At 43.9% G+C, this 23,331-nt stretch overlaps 1 protein-coding gene and 1 pseudogene across 6 annotated transcripts in view; one reads left to right on the plus strand and one right to left on the minus strand.

Moving 5' to 3' along the window:
- LOC135901456 (uncharacterized) overlaps nt 1–23,331 on the plus strand; it is a 276,089-nt gene that overhangs the window by 28,398 nt on the left and 224,360 nt on the right. The gene's annotated exons all lie outside the window — the stretch shown is intronic.
- On the minus strand, nt 982–8,368 carry LOC139055730 (uncharacterized; annotated as a pseudogene).

The following is a 23,331-nucleotide window of genomic DNA, read 5'->3' on the forward strand; positions in this document are numbered from 1 at the left end:
AGTCATTCACGTCTAATCTTTTGAACTTGAATGAAATAATTCTTTTATTCAGTTCTTCAACAGATAACCATCGCTACTTGGTGATGAGATATTGCAGCAACAATGCAAGATCAAACAATACATCTTCCAACAGGTCATGTGCTAAACATGGAGGGAGCCCAGGAGCACAAGCATGAAAGTATATTTAGGCTATTAAACAAAGCATCAAATTTAATGCAGAGTCATCCTGAAGTTTCTTCGCTGCCTCTTTGTAGGTCAGTTCATTTCTTAGCTCACTGGTGTTAACAATGTTTTTCTCAAACATATTTTCATGCTTTACTAAACAAAACCTGGAGATGTATTCAGCTGTGCTTAAATTTTCCATGAATCCACTAATACTGTGGCTGCCTAGGTTGTTGCTCAGAACTGCCACCACAGTGCTGTATGTGGGAACGCTGTCCACCAACTTGCAGCCAGCTTCTAGCTTTTTGATGTCACTATTCAATGAAGCAAACACCTTGTCCTGTCTAAAAAACAGTCACTTTTTTTGCAAAGAAGCACTAAGTGAACTGCACAGGTATGACTTCCGTTCCAAGAACGTAGGTTTCGAAGCAGCAGATACACAGCTTGAATTTTGTGCCTCTTCTTTGCCGCACCTAAAGGATTTACCACTTCAAATCAGTATTGGTCCAGCCATTTCAAGTTTTGGAGCCATTTTTGGAGCAGAAAAATGCCCATTCTGGAGCACTTTTGTATCGGAACAATAATTCTGGAGCAACCTCGGAGCAGCACGAACAGAATAAAGGAGTCACCCAGAAGCGGTTGTTATTAACGAGATAAGGTTCAGCCATGTGTAACTCAGAAAAAACAAAGGTATTCACAAAAAACAGTGACAAAAACATTTTATTATTGCTGGCACTGTCTTGCAGGCGTGTTCAGTCAAGCGTACTCGAGTCCAAAGAACACGTTTACTATAACCATTTTTTTTATGTCGGCACTATCTTAACGCTTCTTGGATTTTTTTACGAACTCATCAAGCTTGCGAAGTGAATCAGCAAGGCTGGAATTTCCTTGTTCTAACAAAGCTTTACCTCGTTGCACCTGCTCCAAGCTTTTGTTCTTCAAGCCAAAAGAAATAACTTCTTCGGCCCTCTTCAGGGTTGATCGACATGATGCAACCTTTTCATCGAGTTGCTTCCGGGACCGTTTCACATCACAGTCATCTCCGTCATCCGCGGAAATCTCAGGTGTCTTTCTTTTTAGGTCCACTGCTCGGCTTTGAATTCTTTCTGCGTACCTGGCTTGCGCTCTTTTTACGCTTTGAAGAAGCTGTGGTTACAAAGGCACCTTCGTGGCATCGCTGTCGTATCTTCTTAAATATGTCTTCACATGTCGTAAGCCATTGATGCTCTCGATGGATAGTGAAGCTCGACTTTCAAGCATTCGTTTGTTTTGACTGAAGCCACGCTCACAGTCAGCATTGCCGTGGGGTAGAGATAGCAGCACTTTTACCAGATTTGAAAGAAATGGATACCTAATTTCACCAGCCGCACTCTTTTGTTGAAACAGCTTTGCCCACTGATCATCTATACGGCCTTCTGCAAGGTGAATGTTGTTAGCCAAGTCACATTTGAGCATATGCCACTCATCTACTAATCCAGACACTTGAGTACTTTGGATGACTTGTGGAAGTTCGCAGGCGAGCATTTGTAAAGAACGCACTTCGGCATCTACCCTGCCAAGCTCAATTCCAAGAATACTTGCACTTTGAAGAACTTTGTCGTTCAGAGGCAATTTCTGCGTTCGGTCCTTCGAGCAAGCCATGTAGAATGCCCGTGTACCAAGCCGCAATCGCTTTATTTGACTCGCGTCCCACGCCACCATAGCTTGCTCGGTGTCCGCACCAACTTTGGGTTTCATTTTCCACAGCGCGGGGTCCTCCACATTGAGAACCTTCAAGTCATCTGGACTTTTGTTGATGTAGGCTTCACTTCGCAAAAACCGACTGAGGATTCGCTTCACTAACGACATCATCTCCAAGTGAAGCACATGCAGAAGTGGTTCTTCCTTTTGAAATAACTTCTGGAAACCCGAGAAAAGGTCTGCACAGTTCTTTAAAAACAGCACCTTTGCATACAGGGTTTTGTCTGAAAATGCAAATAAATCTTGTTGTGCAGGTTTTGAGGTTCCAAGCGCCGTCCAGGTAAATCATCCTTGCGGAAGTATGTCTGGAGTGCTTGAAACTGCTCCTGTATGTGACAAAGAGAATCTTGAAGCATCAACCAGCGATTTGAGACATGCCTAAGAAACACATGAGAAGAAATTCCTAGCGCATCTTGACATTCCTTAATGCCTTCGCTACGGATGGCGCCCTTAACCCATATATGCCTGAACTTGGGGAAATTAAGAAAAGTGATTTATTTTCCCGTAATAATTGCTTCTGGTACCTCAGAAAGTAGAATCAACCTTTTATTCAAAAAAAAAAATTTTTTTTTCGAACTGCGTTTTTGTAGCCGTCCTACATATAGGACACTAGGCACATATACTACTCCTTTGAGTGGTACAATTTGAAACATTTCACATGGACTCCGATGTCGCATTTTTCACAACGTGTTGTGGTCTTCTCATGGCAATGAGCACACCTTGTTTGCTTCTCTTGAAGAATCACTGTGTGGTCAATGCGGTCAAATCGGCTTTGGGCTTCCAGTAAAGATTGCCGGCTTTTTCCACGCAATGGCTTGGTGCCATAACTCTTCATATACGACATCGCTATCGTCCTTCGAAATGTGAGGAGCTCTGTTTTGGTCGTTCCAATTCTGTACAACTGGAATGCATTATTCACACATGCATCAACCAGATATGTCAGGAGTGAAGAATACCACTTCTTTCCTCGAATGGCTGTGCGGTACTTTGAAATATTTTGGTCTAGTCTGTCAACTCCTCCCATGTTGCCATTATAGCTCGAAATCAAGAACGGCTGCTCCACCGTGACTTTGGACTTGTTTTCTCTCGAATATCTTTTCACCATTTGTGTTGGCTCGACCCCGTGAGCATTTGAGACGACAGTCACTGTGCTGTTGTCCTTCCAGCGACATACAATAATTTCAGATTCAGCGTCGACTTTGTAATCGTAGAAGCCTCGATTCTTGCTTTTCATTTCTTTCTGTGTCAGGATGGGACAGTTTTCTATTCGGTTATCCTGCACGGTGCCTGTGCACTTGACACCCATTGACGAAAGCATTCTAACAAGTTTGAGACTTGAAAAGAAGTTGTCAAAGAACACATGAAAACAGTAATCAAGCCTTTCTTTCAACCTGGACACCATTTCTGTAACAACAGATCCTCCTAGACCAAGCTTGTTTTTATCATCCACATTGACGCCATACCTCCCTTGGTAGGGCTCAACAGAAAGCAAATAGCCCAATGGGGTGCAAATGCACCACAATTTATAGCCAAATCGGATTGGTTTCCCTTTCATAAACTGCTTGCATCCATGCTTTCCGAAGTACTCGCACATGCTTTCATCAATGCTGAAGCAGTCTAGTAATGGAGCATACAACAGAAACCGTTCATTCAAGAGCCTAAACAGTGGTCGCAGTTTTGTGAATTTGTCTTCTTGTACTAGGTTGTTGTTGTCAGCCACATGTAGGTTGGTGAAAATGGCTTCAAATCGGTCCCGCCTCATAGAGTTCGCGACGAGTTCATTATGAGAATCACGCGAGTTTTCCCACAACATGCGACGCCTTGGAACCGGCACATAGCCACTGAGAAGCAGAATGCTGAGAAAGCATCTCATCTCACCTGCGTTCACGTTCAACAACCGATTCTTCTGTTGTGCATAGGTGTTGGTGTTTGCAACAAGCAGGTTGATGACTTCATCATCGAAAAATTTTTCAAATGCCTCTACTGGAGTTAGCGGTGCTCCTTCAGCGGAGTCTGAATCACACGAGTGGCGAGTTAAGAAACTCGCGTTCAAATCGCGTTTATCCCACTTGACACGTCGTTTCTGTTGCTTAGCTGGTGGCTCCTGGTCGTTCTCGTCCTCACTTGACTCTGAACAAGTGTCCAGAACTTCAGCACGAAGAGTGCTCTCCGGCAGATGGTCCATGCTGGTGCATTCTTCATCACCGCTTTCTTCATCTGTCACTGCCGCCGCGTGATTTTCGGGCGGAAGAATGGCCACCGTAGACAGTACAGCTTCCCCAGCGTCAATCTGGTTTAGAATGTCGTTGAGCGTTTGCGGATCTCTTCTGCGGTAAAATGAACTGCAGGGAATCTTCTGACTGCAATTGGAAAAAAAAAGTTTCTGCCATACGTCCATATGTATTTTACTATGCTACTTCAACGCTACGCGCGCGATGCATCGTGCGTTCCAGAGCGACACAACAGCGACCCCCGATCTGCCTAGCGTCCTACATATAGGACACCGCTGTTTGACAGATCGTAAACAAAAAAATGTTGCCTATACCACATTGACATTGCTTTCACAGCATATTCAATTACTCAGGAATAACTGACAAAACTCTCGAAAACATCAAAAATCATTTCAATTTATATTACTTACATTTTCTTTCTCGGCATGGCGTTCGTCGAAGCTCACGCGGAACGCCGATTTTGAAACTGCAAGCACGTGGCGAGCTGTGCTCCCACGCTAACCAAGACTTGCACGCGAGAAGGCCATAGCCTCAGAAACACCCCCTAGGGGGCGCTAGCTTTTTGATTAAAAAAAATTTTTCGAGTTCATTGAAAAATTTCAGTGTCCTACATATAGGACACTAGGCATATATGGGTTAAAGTAGTAGTAGATGCGTCGCACAAGCTCCTCGACGTCCGCACCAAATGCCTCCAGACCCTTTGAAAAGGCGTTATGCACTTCGTGCAAATTGCAGTGGCCAATATCCACCAGGCCTGACGTGTACTTGTCAAGTTTGTTTCTGACGCTTTTCATGACATAAGGGCCGTCGCTAAAGAAGCAAATAAGCCCTTGCTTCGGAAGTTCTGTCAAAGCATCTTCAATGCACTCAACAATTTTCTCTGCAGTTCCACGTCCAAGATCAAATGATTGTAGGTGGTCAACAACCACTTGTTGCAGCTTGTTAGAAAAGTACCTTACAAGTACATCCAGCTGCTGCACCCTTTGCTTGGGTTTTGGGGTTTCATCAACCATTATTGAGAAGTAGACATTTGGGTGGCACAGTTCACTTATTACTTGAAATTTGAAGTATGGACCAAGCCCATTAGAAACAATGCGGGACAACTTGGTCCTGCGACAGCTGAACCCCTTTGCAACGTGACTATCTGGATACATTCACTGGTACATTTCTGTTGCTGTGTCTCCCCAGGAAAAAGGTACAGAGTTGCAGACGACGGACATAGCAAAAACGGCTTCTGCTTTCATAACTTGATCTTGGACAGATATGCCAGCTGTCCCATGTGAAAAGTCCAACGTAGTTTGCACTAGCTTCAGTGGCTGCAGGTTTCCATCCTTGTTGCTGTGCTTTGCAGCAAATTCAACGTGCTTTTTCATCGTTGCATGGCGTTTGATGGCCGCAATTCCATGCATAGCGCATGAAATGACTGTATTGCAGAGCACACAAATAGCATCTGTTTCTTTAGTTCCTTTTTGCACCACACATTAATGACATCATTGTTGGAGTCTACTTCATTGAGGATGGATTCATTAAATTTTGTGCTTCTTCGCCCTAGAAAGACAAAACATTAAACTTGGCGTTACAAACAGGATCACACGTTTCAATGAAGAAAATAAGTAATTCCACACTGAGCATAGGTTCCCATCAAGAAACATTAGCCCGATATAAATCCCCTGAAAAAAAAAGAAAATCGGAGCATCTGCGTGGAGTCTTGCTAACGGACACATTAACGTTCCTCTTTCGATAGCCACCAATACGCAAGCGCATGTTAAAGTGGAAACTTTCAAAACTCGAATGGTTAACTCCTGATGGGCGAAAGCGCGCAAATGTGAACGTGCCCAATTTCGATACTGTTCTATAGACGATTCCGTTGGTCGTTAAACAAGGTTCCCCACTATACTCGTCTGACTGTGCATGGAAAGACATTCGGTGGTGACAAAATCCAAAGTCTGAAAGCTCAATATGTCCGCGTAAAACCTGTTTCACATGCAAGCATTTGAGCGAACGCGAGAACGTGAAGCGCGAATCGCCGGAGAATTTCCGACCTGTTGAAACTACACCGCTCTGCCAAAATTACAAGCCGATTCTCGCACTGCAGTTTCTTACTCTGTGATTACACAACTCTAACCTGAATAGCTTAAATGGTGTAAATGTATTTCACTTTAATGACACTTTAAAGAGTACTAACGGTAATGTATCTTCACGTTAATGAAACTCCAAAGAGTGCTAACAAACTGCCCAAACAAAGAATGACAAGCCACGCCTGCGCACACACGCCACTTATATCCCACAAGTGCAGAAAATTATGCTTGTTCATCATCAGTGATCCCACGAAGAGCTGATAAACGAACGGTGTCACATAAACCACAGCCGCGCTCAGTAGCACGAAGCGCGGAATTCCGATGCTGAAGGTCGCACTTGCAACGCTGCCTCGTTTCACGTGTTCATTGCATTAGAGTGGTTAGAGCAGTGATGCCAACTCAGGTCAACGTTTTATCCCTAAAACGAAGCCCCAGAAATCCCTAGATTAAAGAAAAATCCCTAGATTTTTTTGTTTACTTGTTAATGTGGCGATTTCAGCTTTAACAAAGTCTCAGCGCAGTTCACTGTTTGTTCCATTTGTTATACATTTTATCAGAGATAAATAAATGTGTATTAGCCGCATCTGTAGCTTTTTTCTTAATTTTTTGTAGAGTTATCATGCATATAGGGTCAACAGATGGCACCACCAGGTAGAGGGGGAGTCAGCAACGACACTCTGCTGACTCCCTCTGTATCTGAAGTGAACTTCGAGCAGACGACTCCCGTTTTACCACACCGCCTTTCAAGCTGCTCCTTCAGCAGGCTCATCTTCACGCGCAAAGAACCCATGCAGCCCTTTAAAAAAAGAATGGTCCCAAGTTGAAAGAGCTGGACATTGCCTGCGAATCCCCGTCGTCACACCAAGGTATTTTATTCAGACAACATCAACAGTCTTTTTATGATGCGCACAGAAAAACGAACATGTTGGACTTCGTTAAAGTTCCCTTCTCGCCTCAAATAGAACACTCAGAAGTGGTGAAATGGCGTACCTCACCGCACAGTTCTTTATTTATCAAAGTCTCAATCAAAGATTGTCGAACAGTAGTTGGAGCGACTAAGAAATGACATCACGAGAAACTGACATCTCCAAAAATGTAATCTTGCTAGTTATAGAGCAGTGATTAAGATGTAGAGTTGATAATTACAAAATCAGAAAATGGTTCCTTAAAACTGAGAATATATATGTTGTTTTGGTTGCGCAGCACGTTGCAACAAAGTGGTCTAGCATACGTGGAAAATGCTTTTCTCTAAAAAAAAAAATGCTGCACAGTAGCATTTTCTTCAATAACATAAAAACACGTACGACGCAAATGATACTGTATGCAAAGATAACGTAAACATGCGTGCAGTGTTGACGTTGACGTGTTAAGATAGGTTTCTTAACACTCTAGAATGATTATATGGCACACAAACAAGGAATTAAGACGCGCACACAATCTTAAACTCTTAATCATCGTACATATCTTTGTTCATCCTCTCCAAATGAGAAGGAGTGATCTTGAAGCTGTAACAGCAGCTGTCCTTCAAGGTTCTTTTTGCGTGCAGCAAACCGCACAACGCGTCTGTCGACAATCTGTTTCTTTGCTTTGTTTTCAGCAGGTTGACTTGCGAAAATACGCATTCGACAGCAGCGCTGGAGTGTGGTAGGCACAGAAGGTTCTTCATAAAACTTGACAGCAGGGGGTACTCTTGTGATCCGTCTCCTTTTTTCATTTGAGACACTTTGTGCCAGAACTGGCACGCAGTCAAGTCAACGTGGTCCCTCAGCGCCATGTTGCAAAGAAGTCGCCATTCCCTGTCCAGTTCGTTCACTTCATTTTCTTTCACGATCAGGGGAAAGGAGACCGCAAGCGATGCGATTGATGGTACCGTCTTTCCCAGGACAACTTTCGGGTCTATGACTCGAAGGATTTTCATCTGTCACTTTTTAGGGGGAACCGCAGGTAGATCTGGTGAGCTGCTTCAATAAAGAACTCTGAACACCGCAGCCGAAAATTGTGAACCTGATTATCGTTTAAGCCGTGCATGTTACCGGCTGGTGTGGCAGTTGGCTTTGCTCCGAGGTAAATTTCTTCCAATGCCAGGAACTTGGCTGGGTCTTCGTACCGCACATCGGACAACGGCGTGGCCTCCAGGTACTCTCGGTTGATGTACATTCCAGTATGCATTTCAGCATGGCCGAAACCTTTTCATGGAGCAAGTGAATTCTGGTTTCTTCCGACTGCATTTCCTTATTTAGGTTAGTGAAAAAAGGCAGGACGTACTCAAGGTAGAGTTTCGTTGACGGGTCAGTCAGTTTTTCCAGAGTGGCTTCTGCAGCAAACAGGCGGTCATCAGTGGCTGCTTTCTTGAAAAACAAAATCAGGGCAGGCATCTGCTCAAGCAAGCACGTCACAACTTGGAGAGACAGCCACCTTGTTTGGCTTGGGTGCAAGAGCTTGTGCGTTTTCACCTCTGCCAGCTTCTGGAATTCTTGGAAGGCAAATGTCTGCTTCGGCGACAAAAAAAGTAGTTGAAAACATCGCGTGCCAGATCTTCAACTCCTCTTGGAAGTGTTTTAAACGCATACGAGGCGCACAGATGGAACGAATGGCAAACGCACTTCATAATGAAGAGGCCTGGAATTTCTGCTTGTAGCAGCGACGCGACGGAATGATGTGCACCCATCATTACGTTCGCTCCGTCGACCGCAAAACCAATCCAATTTTTGTCGTACGGAATTTCCGCAGCACTGAACACCGCCTTTAAGCTAGTGTAGAGAGCTGACAGTCGCATCACTGACTGGTACTAAGTCCAAAAACGCATCCATTATGCCGCCGTCGGCGTTCATTACTCGGGCAACAAGTGACAGATGCTTCACCGTAGCCTTGTCAGTGGATTCGTCCACCAGAAGGGAGAACTTCTGTGTGCGGAAAAGCTCACAGAGCTCTTCGCGACTCTCCTCTCCAAGCACATTCTTTATGATTGCAGCGCACTTTGTCCGGCGGCAACTTAAGTTCTTTGCAATCTGCGAGTCGTCACACGACGCCTTGACAACATCAACTAAATGCCCCATGGCATTAAAAGGTAGATTGTGTTCCGTGACAAACGCGGCAAGTCTGATTTCAGCCTCTTTGACTGATTTGTCTATTTGAGTTTGCCCACTTATTTAAGGCATGAATGTCAGTGCGCGGGTCGATTGCAAGCTTGCAGCGCTTTTCTTGTGCTTGGAGCTTGCAAGGTGGCGGTCGATTTCTGATTTTCTACCTTTACAATCGGATCTGCATGCTTTGCAGGAAAAGTACAAGAGCCCTTTTTTACTGGCTGACAACCGCCCTCTGTACTTCGGATCCGCTTCCCATTTGGTCAAATATTTTTGGTCGTACGCTTTCGCTTTCTTTTTGCTTGGCTCACCATCATCAGTCTCCTGGTTCAGAAGTTGCCATCTGACATGCAGCACGTTTGAACGGTGAAGGTACGCGGTGAGCGTAAACGTAGTGCGTTGATGCAGACACTACAAGTCAAAATTCAACTTTTTCTTTCGTAGAGCAGCAGTCACTCGTAGCGCCGGAGATCACACGCACGATTAAACAGTTTGAAAGTCATATGGTTTCGTTTTACCTCACTGTGCAGCAGCCGATTATTTCGCGTTGCAGAACTGCTGTCGCCATCTATCGGCTTGGCAGAACACCAAACATAGATAAGCAGTAACTAGCATTTTTCATAGTATTTTCTGTTTGGAAGGCAATATAATCAGATACGCCTGCCCTGAGGCCGCCTAAAGTAACAATTATACGGCCTCTTAAAATCCCTAGATTTCACAAAAAGACACTAGAACCCTAAAGCAAAGAAAAATCTCTAGATCTAAGGATAAATCCCTAGGGTTGGCATCACTGGGTTAGAGTGAACTCTAGTTGCGTGAATGAACAGGTAGTAGCTGCTAAATTCTACCACGGGCCACCAGCGCACTGGGTTGCCAACTGCGGAAACGTTTTAGTAGGTTGCCAACTGAAAGCTTGAAAGGTTCCAAAAATAGCTGTTTTCCCACGACCGTGTCGTTTTTTTGGCGCAGCTAGGGCGCAATATTGATGAATTTGCCGCTTCTGGAGCAGAATGGTGCAATTGGCGCAGCTGGAGCACCACTGCTTCAAATGCACCTGGTAGAAAAAAAAAAAAACCAAATGCAAAGCAGTGAGGTGATCCTGAAATAGTGGTATTGACTGAAAGACATTCCCATCAGTGAAATCCTTAAAGACACCTGGTTCATGAACATTCACATTCATACACTGATCTTGAACAGTTATCTCTTAGCAACGATTTTATCATTTCAATTATTGGGACATAATGAAAATGAGCATCTTGATTGTTCTTGTTTTTTTCCAAGATGCACAGCTACTGGCCGTACATAATTGAATTTGCTCTGAAAATACTCCATTCAAAAGTAAGTGCTTCGAAAAGCTCCGCCGTTGCTGTGCAGGTTAACAATAACATCACTTTCAAACAAACTTTTTACAGCTAGCTCAATGAAATCCCCATTGAAGCGCGCATCTCTCATCTTTCTCCTTAACCCTTTGATGGTCTAACTTTTTGAAAAGAGCTTTCCCAGATGGTCAAATTTCTTTATTCTGGATTTTGAATGTACAAAATCTGTAAAGTTGGGAATAAATTATAAAAAATAGGTATTTTAGTGTCAGCATCACTCAGAACTGCATAATTTTCGACAGTATTTTAGAGTGTGGTATTCCTTGAAACATGGGTCTACGCACAGCACCTTATCGCAGTGTGCACACATAAAACGCATGTCTGTTCTTCTCTTGGAGCAATGAGTTGTGTTGGCACACAAATAACATCTTCTCTGCGTGCGGCTGCCTTGGGCAGAGGTCCGAGGCACCATCTCTGGGAAGTGATGTGTTGTCAGTCGCAGCAGGTTGTGTGAGGTTTGTCTTCCGCGCCTTGGTCGTTAGAACTAGGTCTGTAAACCGTTCTAATATTTGAGTCGCGACTATCATTCTAAACACAGCAAGCATCGTCGGAGTGCCAGTTCTCTCACGGTAGAGAATATTTTAAATACGTTCAGCAGTGACATGTCGAGCAAGTGAAAAAAGAGCTTTTTGTTCCACTTCAGTGTTTTCCTGATGCTTTTACTGGAGCCAAGCTGCATGTCTACTCTGTCAATGAGTCCCATTTTCTTCGTGTATTCAAGTACACATGCAGTACACACACATATTTTGTCCGGTTGCTCTGTGCACATTATCAGAATCTTGTATGTGGGGTCCATGTATTGTTGTCAAAATTTTTATTTCACCCTTCATCTTTTTGGAAGAGGATAGGCCCTTCGTGTTGATTTGTACAGTTCCGCATGCATTTGTTCTATTGTTTTGCAGAAATTCGAAGAGCACTGGGCTTTTGTACCAATTGTCCACAAACAGAGTGTCGTTTTCCAAAAAAGTCTGCCAGAAGGTCAGCAACAACAGAGCCTGCATACCAAGCTTCTTTGTTTTGGCCAGACTAACTGTAGCTCCTGTATAAACTAGAACCTCAGTAAATACCCGGTTTTCATATCACACATAATGAACATCTTCACTCCGAACCGGTGTCTTTTGGGTGGTATGTACTGCCGGAATGAAAGGCGGCCTGTTCAAGGCATGAGAGATTCATCTATGCGTAAATCTTGGTATGGAAAAAAAAGTCTGGAACATTTTGCATGAATGGCCTCCGTGACCGGTGTGATGGCCCTTACATGATCGGTTTGCACCGTTATCGAACTGAAGTGCAGGATGCACAGCAGAAAGCCAAAGTGGTTCACAGAAAAAAATCTCAGAAAAAAAACTTGGTCACCAGCATTGGGTCCATCGACAATAGTTGGAACAGGGTGTTCTTCTGCACCATGCCCATAAGCAGCACTATTGCCAAGAAGTAGTAAAGCTCCGGGAGGTCCACAGCCACCCAGGCTCTGAGCCGCGATGTGCAGGAGTGACATGCGCCTGCTTTGACGATGAGCGACACAAGGTCTTCATCGAAAAACAGTTTGAAATAAGCCATTTCACTTGCTTCAGGCGGGAGAAGAGAGGCCTACCCCTGCCCTGATTGCGAGTCGTCAAAAGTGAGAGGAGATGGCAAAAAAGTCACCTGTGTCCCACTGGGTGTGGTAGAGTCTTGCCCGCTTTCGAGATGTTGCGGCTGCGCTGAGGTTGGAGGTAGAACTGGTTGAATGCAATTTGTCGTCCAAAGATGAGGTGTCCTCTTAAGAAAAACTGTCTTCCGAGTCAGACTCGGTGAATGGTGCAAAATCTGAGTCGGAAGAGTCATCGCTGTCAGTGTCAAGAGAATGTGCAGTTTGTCTGGCCATATCGCCGCTTTGTGGTGCACCTGGAAGAAGAAATTGGGGTAAAGTGCAGCGCAGTAACTCTCTCAGCAGAGGACACGTCAACCGCGCTGCACAGGGGGGGGGTAGGGAATGAAAGTAGAGGAAGAGAAAGAGCACCAGAAGCAGCAGTACGCCACGGAAAAGCGATGGAGTTAAAGGCGGTCGGCGCGGCCGATGGTCTCGGCGAAAGTCAGAAGCGCGCGTAGTAGCGTCCTGTGTCACGAGGGGCAGCCCGAGGGGTGCAGGACTCCGTTGAGCACGCAGCCGCTGCGGCGGCGAACACTGCGGGGGTGGATCAGAATGGCCTCGGACTTCTTTGACGACAGCCGCAAGCCGATGGCGCGCAGGAAGTTCGTGACGATGTCCAGCGCTGCCTGAAGCCGGTAGCACATCTCGCCCGTCGCAGAGGTCGGCCCACGCACGAAGAGCGCAGTGTCGTCCGCGTAGAGCACAGCATGCACAGGGAAGGGGCCCGTTTTCGGAATGCACTCGATGATGGGCGCGAGGGCAAGGTTGAACAAAAACGGGCTCAACACGCTTCCCTGTAGCACACCGCAGCTCACAGGACGGGGCGAGCCGACTGCCCCTCCAACTCGGACAGCAGATGTTCTGCCGGCGAGGAAGGCCTCGATGTAAACAAGGAGCCTGCCCTCCACACCGAGAGCCCGCACGGCCGAGAGGATGCCCAGACGGCACACTTTCGTCCATAGAACATCCAAGGGACATTTCTTTCTGGACACCCGGATGTCCTGCGGACATCCATTTACCTCCGCGATACATCTGAAGGACATGCAGTGGACCATCCGTAGCTAGACCTTTCAACATACATAGACAGGTCCCTGGGACATCCAAAGACGGATATTCGGATATTTCTTGCAGAAAGCTTGCGGACCTAAATTTAGGCACTAATCACTTTTTACATGCTTTTCACTCTTAAAACCACGCAAGCATAGCTGAAAACTACAAATTCCATGACCTACACGGAGGTTTTAATACTTTTATTTCAGAAATGTAAGCACGAAGGTACAAAATATATAGATCTTCAAAACATAGCAGCAAACTCGCTGTAGTACAACACACAGTTGGTACATTAAATAATATAACTAGATTATCACACTTTAAACAGTGCCATAATGTAAAATATCGATCTTTGAAATAGCGCAGCAAACTCGCAGTAGTAAAACACCCACTTGGTACATGAAATGATGTAACTAGACTACCGCACTTTCAATGCCATATTGTAAAAGATACATCTTCGAAGTAGCGCAGCAAACTCACAGTAGTAAAACACCCGCTCGGTACATGAAATAATGTAACTAGACTGCCGCTCTTTAAACAATGCCATAATGTAAAATATACATCTTCGAAATAGCGCAGCAAACTCACAGTAGTGAAACACCCGCTTGGTACATGAATTAAATGATGTAACTAGACTGCCGCACTTTCAACAATGCCATATTGTAAAATATACATCTTCGAAGTAGCGCAGCAACCTCACAGTAGTAAAACACCCGCTCGGTACATGAAATAATGTAACTTGACTGCCACTCTTTAAACAATGCCATAATGTAAAATATACATCTTCGAAATAGCGCAGCAAACTCACAGTAGTGAAACACCCGCTTGGTACATGAAATGATGCAACTAGACTGCTGCTCTTTAAACAATGCCATAATGTAAAATATACATCTTCGAAATAGCACAGCAAACTCACAGTAGTGAAACACCCGCTTGGTACATGTAATGATGCAACTAGACTGCTGCTCTTTAAACAATGCCATAATGTAAAATATACATCTTCCAAAACTGCAGCAAATACACACTAGTAAAACACCCGCTTGGTACATGAAATAATGTAAGAGACTGCCACTCTTTAAGCAAAGCCATAATGCAACTAGGTTTAACCTTTTTAAAACAAAGCACTACTCAGGATATTACAACACAAACTGTAGGCCCTAGAATAGAATGCTTGGGACCATGATGTGACTAGCAGTAGTGGTGTTTAAGCATGGTCAGTGGTGCTTTAATGCAACTTGCAGAACTAGGACACAGGTCATGACTAGGATCATAAGGTGAGTTATTGAGAATCAATGCAGTTTTGAACTTTTTAAATAACAGTAATTGCGCTATAGCAAGAAGACATCTGTTAAAGGAATGCAACTTATTTTTAGTATTGATCTTCTAGTTCTCAACTAAAGTCCTACAACTACAACCTTTTGAAAAATGCTTGGCATGCCTTCCAGCACGCTAATGAATTTGGTATAATGCATTTTCCACAGTCATTCTCAGTTTTGGTCATCAGAAGGTGGCCACACTGGAGCAGCACATTATGAGGCTTTGACACTTCTATTTGCTGTCGCCGTTTATGCTGCCTACCGGCTGAGGCCCTATGTAGCAGCAAGCAGATGACTGAGCAAGCCGGAGTGAGTGTCGAACCCCCATGATGTGTTGCTTCTGTGTGACCACTTCCCGATTACCAAAACCAAGTCTGGCTGTGGGAAATGCATTAGACTGAATTATTTAGCACGCCGTGAGGCTTGCCATAATTTTTTCTAGTGTTTAGAGTTGTAACAACTTCACTGCATACAAAAAAAAATGTCCGTAGTCCTTAAACGCAAAATGTGATACCTAAAAACAATTCACCGTGTGTAAAAGGAACATCTGCACTAGAAACAAGCTCGTGGCTCCTAAATGGAAGTTATGCAACTAGAATACATTCTGCAGCTCTGATATATGCAAGTAAAATACAGATCTTGTAAGTACAAGTCTTCTGCAGAACATAAAGCCCTGTACAATACCTGGAGGTGCTATGAAACACGGGTTGCTTGAATACATACTGCAATAGTGGACACAAATTATAAAGCTTCAAAGCATCTCACTTGGCTAAAACAGAAGTCATTGGTCTAGAATAAATTAGAACTGGAAAACCTTCAGTACCCATAAAACACTCCATGGAACAAAAATGCACCTAATGATGTTTTCGGACACAAGCTCGAGCACTTGAAGAGAATTGGTGGCTTCTTGAACACGTGGTTTTAGAAGACACCTCATCCGCAAAAAGGCTTGAAGCAATAGTCCTCCAGTCTGCTATTCTGCTCAGAGGGAGGAGAAAGGAAAAAAGGGCAGTATGAGGAGAAATGATAAAGATAAGGAGTAGGATAGTATGTCAGGTAGTAGTATACCGAAGCATTTTGAAACCTCACAGACAATGCAGTAATGATGCAGCATTTTTAACATTAGTATTCGTGGCAGCACACATAGAAAATTAGACATTATGCCATCCACCCAATTGCAGCAATTGGGTGAAAGAAAAATTACCGTATTTACTCGCATAATGATCGCACCTTTGTGTCAGAAAAATTGACGCAAAATCAGGGGTGCAATCATTACGCAGGTTAAATTTCCTGCGAAAAGAAAAAAATTTTTCGTCCCGCGTTTGCTGCGGGACACCAAAACAAAAATTGCGGCCGGCGGAGCAAGCCGAATGCGATGTTTTATTATTCTCGTGAGCACATTACGTGCATTGAAACAGTTTCTTCCGTATCAGTAATGAATGATAATGTTAATATCGGCAAGTTTGCGGCAATAACAGCCATGTCCACTTTGAGCGGACAGAAACAGATGGGCGCTCTCAGCTGCCAGTGACATAGAAATACATGGCCGGCATGCTGCGGAAACTGTGGCGTCTGTCTTCACTACTATCCTAATACGGCACGTTTCCTCTAAGGGTGGGTGAATATCTTAGCTGTGTTACAAGCGTTGGCGCATGAATAGGGTACACTTTTAACGTATCAGTGTAAACGTGGCTGCTATTGTTGCCGCTCGCGATTTGTTGCGTGCCCACAAGTGCAGATGAGAAAAATTGAGAGACGCCTTTTTTGTTGTTGACAACCATCATAAAGCCTACACATAATAACGGCAGGTTTGGTTGCAGCTTTTTTTTTTTAGTCATGGACGTGCGGAAAGTGATGAAAGTAATGAAATGAGGCGTGCATGTTTGGTGCGTGCAGACTGCTTGGTTTGTCTTGAGGAGTCGTTCGCGTAGCATTCGACAGATGGTAAGCGTGATCAATATTAGCTAGACTTGGCACACGACATATCGCTGCGGCAAGTTCGGGGTGCGATCATTACACAGAAAATTTTAAAAATCGAAGTTTGACGACAAAATTCAGGCGTGCAATCATTATTCGAGGAAACACGGTATCCAGGTGGAGGGATCGAACCCAGATCTACTGATTTTTGTGGATGAGGGTGTGATTTGCTCTCTGCAACAGGACCAAATCGGTGCTCGACATTGGAACTGTGATTTTGAATAAAGAAAGGAGTTTCCTTTGTCATGAATTGATAGATATGAGTGGATGGGATCATGTATTTTATTGAAAGGGAACCCCTCCACCCTTCTGTAAAAATAAACAGCCGTACACTATAACCTAGCCCTCAAGTTCATTTGTGCGTGGCATAATTACAGCATCGACGCTAGCCATCGTGGCCTGTCTACTAGCAATCAGAGGCGCCCGCATTTTTAGATATCTCCCATAATTTGACGCGAACTTCACTAGCGCTTTACAAATTTTTCTACAAAACCTTCCTCATGCGCTTCAGGAAAAGACCAAGCTGTGTGACAGTGTATACGCCATCAAATTGTGGGTGCAGAAGTAGAGCGAGAACAAAAAAATAAAGAAATTGCTGGGGTTTGGTTGTGGAAGCCAACGTTCTGACAGAAGAGCCAGTTTTTGTGGCAGCTCTTTCAATTCTGTATATAATTTTTATATGGTCAGTGCAATTGTACATGTCATGCAAGCATGCATTGTTAGAAACCTGAAGGAAAACACTAAGTGGCAGCAAATGGGTTAGGTAATCATCCCTGGAATGTGTTCTGGAGTGGCTGAGTAATACAGCAACAGTACTAATAAGATGTGGAGAAAAAACATGCATTTTGGAGCAGCTACATGTCGAGATGCCATAATGTTTAGGGTTGAAGAGGTTTCCAACATTCAATTCCTTCTCATGCTTATGCCTTGTCGACCTTCTCATGTCACAGCTTTTGTTCCTGCCTTTGCTCAAGTACTCCAGAAGACTTTACAATTTCAACAATGCAATCCACTTGTTGCCACTTTCCTTTGAAGTTGTCACACTGACATGACATCAGCACACTAACACAGCTCTTTAAGAACACAGGTGCCCACAGAAATAGCTTCAGTTCAATCGTTATGATGTCCAAATTTGACAGAAACCTTAATTTAGATGACCCGCTGTGGTCACTTAGTGGCTATGGTGCTGCGCTTGCTAAGCATGAGGTCGCGGGATCAAATCCCGCCCACAGCAGCTGCATATCAGTGGGTGCAAAATGCGCAAGCACCTGTGTACTTAGATTTAGGTGCACATTATGAAGAACCCCAAGTGGTCTAAATTATTCCGGAGTCCCACACTATGATGTGCCTCATAAACACATCGTCGTTTTCGCATGTAAAACCCTATCATTTTCTTTAAGTTTAGATCTCATTATTAATAAGCTTATAGATAACTGTCCTACAACGTAGGAGATCTGCTACTTTGAATATCATTGTATAGTTGAAAGAATTGCTATCTCCCCTGCTTTATATTTGGGTATTTTTCCAAGCCATCGCCAGCACCCACTACAGTGGCTCATTAAGTGCGAATTTATCGTGCAACGTCCTTTACACTACATGAATCTTCTGCAAAAAAAGCTAGAAAAAACAGAAAACGAGATGCTCTACAAAAAGCATCAGTGTTGCTATTTACATACTTCAAAACGTAACTAAAACAAAGGCCAGGTATACTTAAATTTTTGTGCATTAAATGTGGCAATCCCATCTTTGCTATGCAAAGATAGATGACGACATTACAGCTAATACACACTGATAACAGCCACTGTATGTTATTTAATGTACAGATAGAAGGCAGAAACAAATCAACACAAGTTGGTTTCAGACTCAATTGAGTGATGGGCTAATGAAAGTGTTGCATAGCCATGCCTATACCTAATGCACAGTTAGGCGTAGCTATGCCTAATACCCCTGTCACACTGGGCGTTTTAATGTAATTCGAATCGAATGGCATTTCGTGCAACGAACGTCCTTAAATGTGCTCTTCCATGCCCTGTCAACTGCTAGTGGCGAGAGCTGCAGCACACGTTGCGGCAGCATCTACGTAGACTGCAAGTGAGCAGCGAGATCAGCTGTTGTGATATCAGTGGTAGAAAATTAATTCCATATTCACTCTGACACCAAAAAGATGCTAGTTTTCCAAGATATTTCATGGTACGGAGGAGGGTAGCAGAAATGGCGGAAGCGGAGGGTTCATAAGGAGCGCTCGACCATGTCCCATGAAATGGTGGCACTGCCTCTTGATCCATCTTGTACAATCTACTTGTACATGGTGGGCTCACAGACATTCGTAAGAGCAGGCACTTTCTTAATTAGAATATGTGCACATTTACCGCTCTCCTTGCTAACTGTTCCAACCATGTTAAACGCTGACTTATTGGTTCCTTTTGCATCAGACAGCAGCTAGGAAGGATATTACACAAGCGAGTCTGCAGAAATTATTTTTGAAAAGGACAAAGCACTGTCCAAGAGGAAGTCCTCCGTGGTGTTGTAGCTGTGGCGACTGCCCGTATGAATTTAGCTACTACCAAAGCAGTAAATTGTTTGTACTTTTTAATGGAAATGTCTTCTTTGAGAAATGTTCCATTAATCTTTTTTGTTCTTTACACATTTTCATTTGAGAAAGTAGAGAACAATTTTCAGTATCATTGGGCCTGAATAAATATTTTATTAAAAAACTAAGCAAAATCGACCACAGCTAAGACCTGCAGAGAAGCTTCCAAGTAAACACCTGCCCACAAGACCACCTGTCAAGGGCACTTAGTCATGCAGTAGGTTCCCAACTATGTCACTACATCTTGATGCGCAGAAATCTGCGCTTGCAGGTCCCGTAGCCTTTGCTCCACTGTGAGGAACTACTGAAATAGAGTAGAAATACTTCCTTGTTTAATAGAATGAAAATTTACCCGTTAACTGTTAACAGCTGTATTCAAACTTGGAATATTTGCCCATCTATAACAAAAACTGCTGTGCATGCATAGTGTGAACTATCATTGCATGTGGTGGAAGTAGTATGACCCCAGGAAATTTTGGAAGACCAGGCTAACACTCAATAATTACAATAGTATTTGCATACAGGAAGTGGCCATGTGGAAGGATTCATATGCACTTACATTGTCCATGTGCAGTAAACAAAACGGTTAACAATTATATATACGTGTTGATGAGCAGCAACAGTGGCACTTACCAAACAGCCCCTTCACCTGGACCTCGTATCCTTGCCATGGTGGCAAGTAGGAACATGGATGTTTTTTTCTTATCATAGATGTCAGTCGGTCCAATGGTACTTCAGGCCACATGCATATGTTGTCCGAGATCCATGAGGATGGCACAACCTCTACCTCTTTTCGACCAATAAAATCGACATTTGCATAAGCCATCAGGAAACAGAACTTTGCATGAACATAGACCACTTTTTCTTCACAGGAAACAGAAACATCAAATTAAATGAAGCGTTGATTACAACACTGAAAGGCAAGTGTTACGCAGACCCACTGGAAGAATGAAATCAAGCACACGAATTACGCAATTCAGTTGGTGTGGATCTCTGGAAGAACTATGTACTGGCTGGCGAGAGGCAGCAACAACATTTTCTTTGGATTCCTTAGAGGCCACACCTTATTCCTTGACAGAGTGGAGACCAAAAAAATTCCTATTCGTGAGGACTCGAAGGGTGATGTGTAAAAGTCTTCTCTGTGATTAAATTCTTGTCCTACAATGCAAACTTCGTTTGATGCTTTCAGATAGCAAAACTTCTGCTCAAGAATTGTGTGACCGTCAAGCATTACACAATTGTTGCCAGTAGATCCACTAAGCAGGAAAGTGCCGCATCTAGCTGCACCAAATTCAGGACCAGTGCAATAAGGTGGCAAAGGTCCAGTGTCCTGCGGGCGAATGAGCTCAAAATCTGTTGGGCCTTCAAGAAACACGTCTGGCAGCTGTAACCTTTCCAACATTCTATTTCATAATTGTTGTTATGACTTCTTGTGCTTTCGAAGCTCTTTTTTGATATGACGCATGTTATTTTCAAAGGGGAAAGCACTGAACGTGTCAACAGGACCATGAAACTTAACATCTTCAGCAAGGTGTATAAGGCAATGGACATTGTATGAAACGTGTTCTTCTGCATAGATTGTAGTGAAGGAGAGAACGAAGTGCCTCAGTAGAGCTCCAGCATAGTCGGCATGTTGAGAACACAATTCGTTGTTGGCGAGAATGGAGAGTGAAGAATGCCGAACTGTGAAGTTATCATACAACTTGGGGCTTAGCACAGATTTCACTATAAGAGGGCCGGTGTAAAACAAAAAGAGGCGGAGTTCTGCAGCTTTCCACCGTTCAACTTCAGTAACAGGACGTGTCTTTCTGGAAAATTCTATAGCAATGTGCAGCTTCAAATTTTCACTGGCCTCATTCATGAGCTTGAGCTCAAGGGGGCCAAGACGAATGGACAGGGGCCCAGTCAGCCAAAGCATCAAAAGTTTTTTTTACTACACCAAGCAGCACTAAAATGCATATAGTCCAGTGGAATGTTTCTCACTGTGTCAAGTGGCAAATCAACAAGAACAGAGGTACCCCTGTGGTGATCCGCATCTTGTTGTCTACGAAAGCTGCTATCAGTGCGCATTTCACAACCTGTCTCCAGAAGAACTACCCTGCCTCCTCTGCAAGAACCTTCACATGTGCACTTCGGACAACTACTATAGCCAGAATGGCCTTTAGTTGAAAGGACGAATGAGCGTGCCGGAGCATCACATATAATTGCCTTCACTGATACAGTAATGCTGCAACCACTAACGATTAGGCCATCTTCAAGCAAGCCTTTTAACTTAGTTACAAATGGTAGAAGAAAGTCATTTGCAGACTCTGGCTTGCTTGGCCTAACAAATGCACCAACGAGAAATGGAGTTTGTTTGTTGCCTGCCGTTGACAATAAGGCACTGTATCGGCCAAAGATGAACGTTGGAACTTTTCGATAATGGTAGTCAGTCAATATTAAACGACAACAACAGTGTTTCTGGCAACTGACCACAACCACTTAATGCATGCAGCAATCCTCTGTGAAGCCCGAAATGACAGTAATGACCGGGAGAAGGAACAGTAATAGGGCATTCGAAGCATGACCCTCGCGGCGTTTTCAAAAGAGTGCGGGCGTCGCTCGGGAGAGCCGAATGACATGGATGCTGCCTCAAAATTTTTAAAAGGTCACTCAGTGCATCCCTTTTTATCCTGTGGCTGACGGCCCATGCCTGTAACTCTCTACCAAGGTTTTTACTGTCCCCGGTAGCTGACTCGTTGCTCAAAGTGTCGTCTGGTGATGGCCCAAGGTCTTGCAAATAGAGCAAATTGCCGCAAACGCCACCCGCAGCAGACGAATCTGGGTGCAATGTCATATCGTTTACGCCAACGGACTTCGTCGCGACACTGGCATCTGACTGGGGTCGACAAAACAGCTCTGACCAGTTCTCATCGGAGGTAGACCCATCAGGAGCGCTACGATCTCTGTTAGGACAGTTATCCAAAGGCACCACTCCAGCCGAAGTTCCATTGTTGGCAAGAACACACGTTCGCCTAAGATGTCTACAAGTTGTTTACACTGCCGACCAGCTCGCTGAGCAATGCGGATCCGCTTCTTTTCAAGCTACTACAATAAGGAATAGTGGTAGGGCATAATCCGTTGTTTTATATGTGGCGTCAAGACAAACCACATCATCACTATACTTGAGCTATATCACTATATCAGTTCCCTCATTACCTCAGTCTGAATGCAAAGCAGCTGTGTCTGCTCGCATTCCTGTGCAACAGTTTCCAAAGCGTCACAGTAAGGTAACTCATCCTGTGGCTCCTCTTACCCTTCTGAATGATTTTCCACTGACTTCACATGATAGGGTCGAAAAAGACATCTTGTTCCAGGTGCTTTCTCAATCATTTGTTCAACATTGCTACATTTTCTTGATCAACTGAACTAAATCTATCCTTACGGAGTGCCTTCTGGATATGATTTTTTGTCTGTCTTTGTAGGGTAGAAATCTCTGCATGTGGTCGGGGGGCACTGCTTGTTTGAGAACAGTACATCTCGGCCAAAAAACCTGAGACAGCTCTCAACTGTTTTTACAGATGTCACACCTTGTTGTACAAGCTGACAAAATTTTTTGACACTTCTGAATTTATTGGCTGCGCGTACCCTGCACACCGGGCATCAATGTCATGGTTGCAGTGACTTTCCCTGTCGGACATGCAGACATAGAAGCGATGTTGGCGCAGAACAGGTTTACCACTAGCTTCTTCTTGCAATGTCAACCTCAGCCGGGACATCACTTCCTTCGAAGCTGTCTCGTGCTGCCATTTGGTACATTGTTCTGAGATGTTAATCTAAAGAGAAAAGAAAAGAGCAGATGGTAAACAGAGTAAACAAAATTAAGTGGTTGTGAATTTTGTCTGAAGGAAATACTAACCACTTTCAGTGATAGAGAATAGAGATAAATTTGACACATGAAAGCAAAGGCATGGCAGCTGAAATGCATAGGCATTAGAATCTCATGCCATTATATTGGTGGCATTACAGAACAATAATATCAGTACAGTAGCACTACAATAATTCTAAAAACTTTTTTACAGCTTTATCAGCATTTGCCAGGGGGTGTATACA

The sequence above is a fragment of the Dermacentor albipictus genome, chromosome 2, assembly GCF_038994185.2.
Source record: "Dermacentor albipictus isolate Rhodes 1998 colony chromosome 2, USDA_Dalb.pri_finalv2, whole genome shotgun sequence".
In the NCBI taxonomy this organism is placed as follows: domain Eukaryota; kingdom Metazoa; phylum Arthropoda; class Arachnida; order Ixodida; family Ixodidae; genus Dermacentor; species Dermacentor albipictus.